The sequence below is a fragment of the Solanum verrucosum genome, unplaced genomic scaffold, assembly GCF_900185275.1.
Source record: "Solanum verrucosum unplaced genomic scaffold, falcon-dt-bn FXZP01000125.1, whole genome shotgun sequence".
NCBI classification, from domain to species: Eukaryota; Viridiplantae; Streptophyta; class Magnoliopsida; order Solanales; family Solanaceae; genus Solanum; species Solanum verrucosum.
Genome location: NW_026019923.1, coordinates 1,488,292 through 1,499,433, shown reverse-complemented (window position 1 = coordinate 1,499,433; position 11,142 = coordinate 1,488,292). Strand labels below are relative to the sequence as shown.

The 11,142-nt window shown below is 33.8% G+C and overlaps 1 pseudogene; it reads right to left on the bottom strand.

Moving 5' to 3' along the window:
* Positions 1 to 609: 609 nt before the first annotated feature.
* LOC125826692 (probable 2-oxoglutarate-dependent dioxygenase SLC1) lies at positions 610 to 5,596 on the bottom strand (annotated as a pseudogene).
* Positions 5,597 to 11,142: the final 5,546 nt, after the last annotated feature.

Genomic DNA, 11,142 nt, shown 5'->3' with positions numbered 1-11,142 from the left:
ACACGCACCGATATATAAGACCAATTAAGGAAAGTGCTTTATTTTAGGATTCTCGAATTATAAATATATGGTTGATAAATTTCAAAATACATGAACAAGAAGTAATAAAATAGCATGCACCAATTACAAAGGAAATTAATGAAGAGGGAAGATTCCTCGTAAATACAATATAATTTGGAAGAAGCTAGAGCTATTGTATATGCGTTTATAATATTCTCAATACAAATATGTCGTTAACTTGATGTGAACTATATACCAAACCAATAATATCTAATAATAATTGATCTAACCAATCAAAAGAAAAATAGTAACTAATAATGAAAAAGTCAAAATACACAAAACTTGTCCAAATTCTTCTAGTTCTTTCACTGTACTTTCATTTGACACCTATCCTTATGATAAATAGTTCGTCTTGTCGTAACCTTCCTCTAAAAGGTCAACTGTCAAAATTGCAACAAAAGAATTCTGATCAAAGAGCAGATTTTAGAGAGACTCTTCATCGATCTGGTAGTCGATTAATCACTGATCATCCAAGAGCGAGCAACCATCATGTTTAATGATTTGATGGAATTTAGAATGTAGTGACTGGTGAATCACTTCTTCTTTTTCTATGAAGATTCGGATAAAATCGAACTTGTCTAGTAGTGTTTGATTTTATTTTTTTTCATGTTAACTTTCTTGTCTCAAGGAAACTTTTGTTGGTGGAATCACAAGATTTTAAGTACTCAAGAAATGCAGCAAAATTTGTGTCTTTGTAAAGACTTGGATTTGTTTCACTAATTAATTTAGGTGATGGATTTATTATGCTATTGAATGGAAGACTATGCAAAGAAGCCACTGAAATTCTTTACTTTAAAGAGTTCACAAGAACTCTGTGTAACACACTTTCGTACTTCCCATTGCTAAATATCTGCAAGAAAATAAAATAAAAAAATCATGTCAAAAAATTATGAAATTGGAACTTTAAATGAAAATTAAAGTTCAAAAAAATTGTTGGAGTTAATAGTTTATTGTTTGTAATAGTACTCCATTTGATTTGACTGACGATGAAATAGAAGATAATACTCCTTCCCATCTAAAATAATTGATGTTTTAGGCTTGAGCACATGAATTATAGGATTCACTTACTCCAAAAATTAATAGGAGTTTTGTTAAAATATTCTTAATTATGATTTCTTCTTTAAGTTGGCATAATGAAATTTGTTTATTGAAGTAGGAATATGTCTAGGGAAAATTTGACAAAAAGAATTGACAAATACATTCTTGATTTTGTGTCAAATTATTTTGGATTAGAAGAAGTAATTACGAAGATTTTGAATTAATCTTAAATCTATCACGTGAAATATTGAAATCAAAGAGTTATCAAAATATTATGGAGGCATTTTTGAAATCTTGAACCCATAATTTCAAACGTCAAATTTGTTCAACATTAAGAACTTAAACGATAAACTTATGAAATTTAAATTCTAAATTCACTTCTGTATATATAAACTGTAGTTATTTGTTGAGCAGTTTGATGATTTATAAATTTTCACATGTTATCAGTATATAGAAGTTAAATTTCAAAACATCTCGTACCTCAAGGTGGTCTAACATCTAACGAGTTCAGCAACAAAAACCTAGCTACCTAAAGACAAAACTTATATAATTTAAATCTTTAATCTCTCTATTAAGCAATCAAATTGTAATTATAAGACCTTTAATATACGTCAGATGTCACGTCAACATATAAAAATTAAACTCAAAAAAATATCGCGTACCTCGAGGTGGTCACCAACATTGACCACAAAAGCATTAGGGATAGGTTGAATAGTGACCCAATCATCATTGCACTTCACTTGTAAACCTTTTAACTTCATTTTGGAGTAGAAGAGTTAGAATCCATAATCAGAATGAGGTGGCGTTCCAAGTGTCAAATCAGGATTTAGGACAAGGTGGATAAAAATTAACAGCCATTAGCTGGCTTCCATCTTCAAATTCTTTTAACATTTCATCTTCATCATCATTTTGTTGTGTCTTGTTTTTTGTTGCAACATTAGTTCCAAGGCTTTCTAGGATGGCTTTCACTAACTTTATAAATAAGATTTTGGTCTCTTTTGAGTATGTGACTGCCATTTCCCTGTTTAAAATTCAATACAAAATGTTAAAAAGAATTATATAATCTTGTTTAGTTATACTCTCTTCATTTTAATTTATTTGTCTGATTTTGACACGATTCAGAGTTTAAGAAAATAAAAAATATTTTTGAATTATGTGGTTTAAACTAAAAGATACACCATGTAGACTGTATCAAAATATCTTTTAATCTTATGGTATTAATTATATCATGTAAAAAGTTGAAACTAAAAAATAATCGAAAAAACAAACCATTCTTTTTAAATGGACTAAAAAGGGAAAAAAAATACTAATAGATTAAAACAGAGAGTATAATGATTATGACAATTACAATATAATATAATACAATCACATCATGATCAAATTATCTAGTACATGGTTTGTTGTTAAGACTAGGGATTGTAACCCTTTGCTTATAGTGATAACCATGCAAGAAGAATATATAATGGAAGAATTGATAGGGGGAGTATAATTTATATGTTTAGAAGACAGTCCGGTGTATGAAGTATTGTGAGTTTACATCGGGTTTGAGGAAGGGCCCCATCCTAGAGGATGTTTATACGAAACCTATTTTGATGTAAGGGTGAAAAGATGATTCTACAGCTTAACATCGTGGCCTATAGATCACATGAAGATAAATTTACCGTTACTCCAAGACTCCAACTTAATTTATTTCAAACAAAAAGAGACAATCCGATGCACGAAGTATCCCTACAATTACATATGGTTATATCCTAGCTAGAGGGACATGATATATGTTAACAATCTATCTTAACGCAAATTTCAATGACTGGTTCCATTACTCAAACTCGTGATTTATAAATCAAATGAAGATTATATTACCGTTGCTGCAAAACTTGAGCTCAATTTATATACATTAAGGGGTCGTTTCGTGTAAGAGATAAAAATAAATAGTCTTGGGATAAAAAAAAATAGTTCAAGGATAAAATTTTGGTATCTTGTTTGGCTGTCATGTTTGGTATAACTTATTCCACCATTTACACCATAGTGATATGATAAGTTATCCATATATATACATAATGAGATAAGTTATCCTGGAATAACTTGTTCCAAACCAAACGACCCTAATAGCATAAACTAAAAGAACTTTTCATCTTACCTAAAATCAGTGGGAGAAGAATGTCAATAAGGAAGGATTTGAGGAAGAGGGTCACAAACCAACTTGAGAAAATCCCTCCAACAAAAGACACCATCTTTTGTTTGATTTAAACTTGTCCCATATCTAACTGCAAGAAATTTGACGATCAATTGTTAAAATCAATCGTAAGCTGAGAAATACACAATAATCAATTATTGATAGGTAAATTTCCTATGTCATCTTTCAATTTCAAACTGCAAGAAATTTGACAATCAGCTGTTAAAATCAATCGTAAGCTGAGAAATACACAATAATCAATTATTGATAGGTAAATTTCCTATGTCATATTTCAATTTCAAACTGCAAGAAATTTGACAATCAGCTGTTAAAATCAATCGTAAGTTGAGAAATACACAATAATCAATTATTGATAGGTAAATTTGCTATGTCATCTTTCAATTTCAAACTGCAAGAAATTTGACGATCAATCGTTAAAATCAATCGTAAGCTGAGAAATACACAATAATCAATTATTGATAGGTAAATTTCCTATGTCATCTTTCAATTTCAAACTGCAAGAAATTTGACAATCAGCTGTTAAAATCAATTGTAAGCTGAGAAATACACAATAATCAATTATTGATAGGTAAATTTACAATGTCATGTTTCAAGTTCAAACTGTAAGAAATTTGACGATCAACTGTTAAAATCAATCGTAAGCTGAGAAATACACAATAATCAATTATTGATAGGTATATTTCCTATGTCAAAGTCAATAATGCAGTCAGTAATTAATGATTAAATCTCGTATTAAATACAAAACCCAATAATCAATAGTTGGCTAGTATCACAATACAGAGATCAATTCTATAATCGAGTAAATATATAACCCAATAATCAATCAACAGCTGGCTAGTATCACAATACAAAGATCTATTCTACAATTGTGTAAATACAGAACCCAAGAATCAATAGTTGTCTAGTATCACAATAGAGAGATCAATTCTATAATCGAGTGAATACATAACCCAATAACTAATAGCTTGCTAGTATCACAATATAGAGATCTATTCTAAAATTGAGTAAATACAGAACTCAATAATCAATAGTTATTCTAAAATTGAGTAAATACAGAACCCAATAATCAATAGCTATTCTAAAATTAAGTAATACAGAACCTAATAATCAATAGCTAGCTTGTATCACAGTACACAAATCTATTGTAAAAGCATACCAGCAACTCAAGAGAAAACAATGACATGGACATATTCCCAAGTCTCAAAGCCCATCACCCTTGCCTTAACCACGCTCTTATGCTAGAAAATCTACTAAGGATAGAAATTTAAATTCTGCATTGCATTAGCCATTCTAAGAATCATGCTACTTCTACAATGAATTTCCTGAATGATTTGTTTTGTAATCTCCTCTATGGTCCTCTCCCTTTGTTGGAAGAAAATTCTGTAATTCCTCTCTTGCCAAATGTAGTAAACAGTTGCAGCCAATGTCATTATGTATGCTTCATCTTGTATAGTTTTCCTATTAGCATACAGTGTAGTCCATTCTAGCTCTTCATTCCACCCTGCACTACATTTGTTGATGGACAACCAATGAAGTAACCTTTGCCATATCACATTTTCCATATTACATACAAAAAATAGGTGCTAATGTGTTTCTGATTCTGCTTTACACAGTGAGCAAATTGAGTCAGTGTGAATCCCCCATTTGTCTAGCCTGTTTTTTGTGTACAATCTCCTTGGTATAGCCAAATACAGGATGAAGGTCCATTTAGGACTACCTTGGTTATTGCAAATCATTCTTCTCCATGACACCTTGCTTAGTTCACCTCTAAGTTTTTTGTACATATCCTTGATTGCAAAAGTTTCTGCCTCCATCACCTCTGTCACTTGTAAGCCAGCTTCTGAGATCCAATGTCCTGCTTGTAGTATTTTCCTCACAACCTAAGAAGCCTGATTAGCTTGTACTTCCCATGGTCTCCTATTTTTGATGTAGTAAGTATGAACCCATACAATTCATAACTTATCCCTTTTCTTAGCCAAATCCCACAGATACTTGAGTATTGCTTCTTTATTCCACATATACACATCTGTAATATTCAGGCCTCCAACAACTTTTGGACAACAAATTGTATCCCATGCTACAAGAACTTTCCTTTTAGTTTGTGTATCACCATTCCATTGGAATCTCTTGCATATAGCTTCTACCTGCTGCAACACTTTCTTTGGGTGTAAAAATATTTGTGCCCAAAATGCTTGAATGGAAGTTAGCACACTTTACACCAGCTGGAGCCTCCATGCATAAGATAGAAATTTCACAGTTCATGTGTTGATTCTTCCTAGCATCCTGTCTAGCTGTGGTTGACATTAGTTTATTGACAATTTTTTGGAGCTTAATGGACTCCGAGATACCTAAAAGGTAAATTGCCTTTTGTGAAGCATGTATGCTGCAATATTAATTGTTGTTCTTGTTCTAACACTCCACCAAAATACACACAATTTTTGGCTTGATTTGCTATTAAACATAATGCTTGTGAAAACTATTTAAAGCATTCATACAAGAAGACAGTTGATTGGACATCTGCTCTACTGAAGAAAAGAAGATCATCAGCAAAACTCAATTGTATGATCTGTTGTTTATGGCATCTTGGATGAAACTTGAACTTTTTTTCCCTCAGTGACTTCAGTAGTCTAGTGAAATACTCCATGGCTAGCACAAATAGATATAGGGATAGTGGATCCCCTTGTCTCACCCCTCTTTTTGCTTGGAAAGACCTGCTGGGACTACCATTTATCATTATAGAATAGGAGACTGTCTTAACACATCTCACTATCCATGTTATAAACTGTGCAGGTATTTGCAACCCAATTAGGACTTTTTCCAGAAAATGTCGTTCCAAAGAGTCATATGCCTTCTGCATATCAATTTTAAACATGCACCTAGGTGAAATTCCTTTCCTTCCATACCCCTTCACTAGTTCATGACTTAGTATCACATTATCATTCAGCATTCTACCTGGTACAAAAGCAGCCTGACTAGGATCCACAAGATAGTTCATTACAACTTATAACCTCTGTGTAAGCATTTTAGAAATTATCTTGTATAAGGTGGTACAACATGAAATAGGTCTATATTCTTTAATGTAGCTAGGGTGTTGTACTTTTGGGATCAAAGTTACAGAAGTTTTGTTAACAGGGTCATACATCTCATTGGTTTGAAAGAATTGCAATACACCATCTGTTACCTCATCTCCTATTGTTGTCCATGTTTGTTAGAAAAAGTGTGCATTGAAACCATCTGCTCTTGGTGCTTTATTATCATCAATTCCTTTGAGTGTTGTTAGGACATCCTCTGCAGTAAAAGGTTGTATAAGTGCAAATTGTTATGTTCTGGTGAGCACAGGGCCATTGTTGACACCCAATTTTGACCTTCCCCGATAAGAATTAGTCATCGAGCTTCTTAAATTCCAAGCGATTCAAAATAATTAACTTTATAAAATTAAAGATATTTTTCAAGTTATCTTAAATAGTTTTGTCACTTTTTATAATTTTTAAATAATATATATGTCTTAAATAGTTATGTATATAATTAGTATATTTTATGAATATTCGAAATTATCTCAAAAAGATTTTAGTTTCAGTTAAATATTTTGTCAATTAGTTTGGTTCAAGTAATAGTTTATATTGTTAAATTAATTAGTTTATAATTCAGTTAATTATTTTATTTCGTTAAGATTAAGAAGCTCATTAATTAATTAATATTAATTCATTTTATTTAATTTTAGCCAAACTCACTAATTAAATCAATTTGGCTATCCCTTAAACTTTGGTTGGCAATAATTGCAATTAGTTGGGCCGTTCATTCAAATCTTCAGCAGCCCACAACCCCAATATTATAACCCAACCTCTTAGTCCATTTTCCCACATTCTATTTTAATTTCCAACACAACACCAACTCCAGCGAACTCCCAGGCCCAACACTCTTATAACAAATACCCAATTCCATACAATACATCATACATTACAGCAACAACCCGACCCGGACCCCTGTTCCATCATCCTCTTCACGCGACAAAGCAGCGAGGAGCAGAGAGAGTACTATGTTCCTCCTTGTCCTCTTCCTTCACGTCTCTGTCCAGGCAGTAGCAGTAAGCACGCGTTTCACCCCATTTCCTCTTCTGGAATGGGGTTGAAAATCTTAGAAAAGCATGTTTGCCTTAAATGGTGAAAGATTTTGAAGTTTGAATTTGGGGGTGGGTCTCATTCCTATCCGGATTCTATCCCTTTTCCCCCAAAAAAAAAACGTGAACCCTAATCTCCTTCTATAAATATTCTTGTTCTTTTTGGTATGAGGAGGAGATTTTTGGTCGGCGGAAAATTCTAGGTTAAAAAAAAACAGAGAAGGGTTAGATGGAAAGCACGATATATACATACAAATATTTGTAGGAAAATAGCTTAAGAGAGCACATCGGTTCAGGGTTGGGATTTCTCTTGAGTCTTCTTAGTCATTCACCGTTGAAGCTAATTTTGTGGCCTCATAAAGCTCTTACCTAGCTCGTTTCGTTCAGTTTGCTGCCTCGGAAAAGGTAATCCACTTTTCATCTTGATTTTGTTCCTGCTATTTGTTTTCTGATGTTCTAATGGAGATATAAAATTGTCGTTTTAACATTTGAATGTAGCTAAGTCTGACTCCTTTTGCTGAGAAGATGTGTTGTTGTGTTATTGATCTAGTTTAAGCTATTTTCTTATCAAATCCTCTCTTTTTTTTCTTTTTTTTTTTAGATTGCTTACTGTTCGAATGTATATCTGTCTAGCTCAGTTTCATTATATCTTTTGATGATTTTAGGCTTAGTGAAGGTTAAACCTTAAATATCCTACTAGTTGTTTAAATTTTCCTTTTACACTCGTCTAACCTCTGTCTCTTGGCTGCTCGTTGTAGCTTAATACTCTTATGTTGCCTTATTTTAATTTTAGATCAGCTTGTTTGGCTGAGCATTTGGGTCGTCTTCTTGGAATTTGTTGAATGCTTGCATAGGTTAGAGTTATTTTTAATATGGTATGTTTCGTTCACTCTAAAAATATTGATTTTCTTCGGTGCTCTGTGAGTTCATCGTCCTATCGCATTATTCTTGTTCTCCTTTCGCAGTGGGGTCTCGATAGGTAGCCGAATGATCGCCCTGCTTTTTGTTTATAGTTGTCAAAGATCAGTGACAATTCATGAGTTGTCTTCTTATGTTGCCTCCCACCATTTCCTGTAGTTATGTTTCATTCACTAAGCAATAGATCATGAATCGTGTTCCCTAACTCCTCTACTGTTAATTTGTTATATAAAAGATTTATTTTATCTTCAACTGCATATTAATTAGTTAATTAAAGCATAAGACCTTCACTTGCCTTTTGAGGCTATATGCCTGTACAACAGTTTTTTTTATTTTATTAGAAGTTTAGTGTGGTCTTTTAAAATACCCGTTAGTTTTCCTATATTTCGTGAAGTATAAAAGTTTGGCAGAAGTTTGGTTTGCAACAAAATATTTAAGTTTTCTATTTTCTTTCACGTATTAAGATGCATGCTTTTTTTTTTATTTTATTTTATTTGTCTACTTCTATCTTGAATTATATAAAGGAATTATTGCTGGAGCTTTATAATTTGGACTAATGATAATGGCAGTTGCTAGCTATTTGTCATTAGAATTATCCCTATGTTGATTTTAGGGCATGCATGCACTTCTCTATTACTTTTGTTTTTATATAATACTTAATATTATGAGCATTGACATATGTGTTTATAACATTATTTTCCTATATTAAAGTCAATGAATTGTTACTAATGTATTCTATTTATGTTGCATGTAATCTGTCCGAGTTCGCCATGAATTCATTTTATTCCTCTTGCATTTCGGGAGAGCCATAAAGGCTCAACTTCCTCCTTTCCGAGTCAGCCGACCATTAAATCGATGAACAGGGTTGAAGGAATTCGATGCCGAGGAGAATTGAAAAGATTGGGCCAAAGGCCCACTCTTTATATAAAAAGAGATTGTATTTGGTTATTTTTGGGCCTAAGCCCTTGTCATTTCATTTATTACTATCATGTTAAAATTTAGGACAAGTGGAAAATCGGGACTAAGGTCTAAAAGATAGAAAATACTTCTATCATATTAGATTAGGACAGGTGCAGGTGATTCTAATGGGCCAAAGGCCCAAATACTGGTCCAGGCAGACAGAAACCAGATTTGGGTCTAACTCTCTTTCCCTCTCTACTTTACTGTATTCATTTTACTTGTTAGTGTTTGCCGCTAATTTTAAGGTTTTAAAATTCAAATCCCCAAAGGCGCCCGTTTCGATTTTATAATTTAACTAAATCGATCACCTGTAATGAGGCCTAAAATATATATATTTTTTGCAAAATATATACTCCACTTGGGTAATACCTTAATATCTTTTCCTTTTTTCCTAAAATGGTCTTAACTAAAAAAAATAAAAATTGTTCAAATTAAGTTAAGTTAAAATACCTTAGCCAAATAATTAATTGTCGGATAACCACATTAGTGGATAGTCTAGGTGCCTTAAAACCTTCCTAGAATATTAATAAGAACCTCGAACCCCTTTTAAGTTTTCATAGATTTACTGTTTTAGTCTTTTGAAAACAATAGTTTTCTTGATTTTTCTTAAAAATTAAGTGGCGACTCTTAAACCAGTCTAAAATATATTTTCCAAATAAAACAGCCATCTCTCATTGTTGTTGGTTACATGGTTGGCATGGGTGAAGTTGATTTTCCTAACAGCCCTTTGTAAAACCCTACAGCTTCTTTTGTATCTAGCAGCCATGATACACCAGGTCATTCGGGGACATCGAATCAGCTTTTGTGACGAAGAGTTGCCCATTGAAGGGAGGATGCACAACAAAGCTCTGCACGTCACCATCAAGTGCCGGGAAAAAGTTATAAATCGTGTGTTGGTCGACGATGGGTCCGGTCTCAACATATGTCCGCTTTCAACTCTAAAGCAGCTGAAATTCGACTTGGGAAAGGTTCAACAAAACCAGGTCAATGTGAGAGTTTTTGATGGAGTACAAAGAGACACGATAGGGGCAGTAAATTTGGATGTTCAGATGGGGCCTGCAGAATTCAATGTGGAGTTTCAGGTGTTGGACATCAATACCAGCTACAATTTGCTTCTGGGAAGGCCGTTTATCCACATGGCTGGGGCTGTTCCTTCTACCCTTCACCAATTGATGAAATTGTTTGGAAGGATCAGGAATTGGTCATTCATGGTGAGGGGAGTCATTCCGATGGGTATGCGCCGGTCGTTCACGAGGTTTCTCGAGGTTGTGATTTCTACACGGTGGAGCTGGTAAATGCCACCGGTGATGATTTGGCTCCGCAACCTCATATGCCTGCCGTGTACAAGATGATTGCTGTTGTGATGCTCCAGAATGGTTTCGAACCAGGTTTTGGATTGGGGAAGCATTTCCAAGGAATTGTCGAGCCTATCCAAATTCCCGCCAAAGGAGCAAAATTTGGTTTGGGATATGTCCCAACAGATGACGAAGCAGAGATGAAGAACAAGAATGTTGACCAAGCATTCGCCAGGCCAATTCCTCATCTGTACCAGTCATTTCCGGTACGAGAAAATGTCAACGATGGTGGTCTCGGGGAAAGAATCTGGGGCCTTTTTGAGGAGATTGATGCGGTCATCGAGAAAGAGGCTGGGACATCAGGCATTCGCGATGCAGAACCTGAAGAGCAATTGCAGAACTGGACCTCCACACCACTCCTGATTTCCCGCTCATCTGGGTAGAAAAGACATGTGTCTTTGTTTGTTTTAAAATCGGTGGTAGTCCGGAAGAGCCCCGAGACCCATCTTTTATGCAACTATTATTTGTTTGAAGCTTTTAAATTCCTTTATGATGTTTAA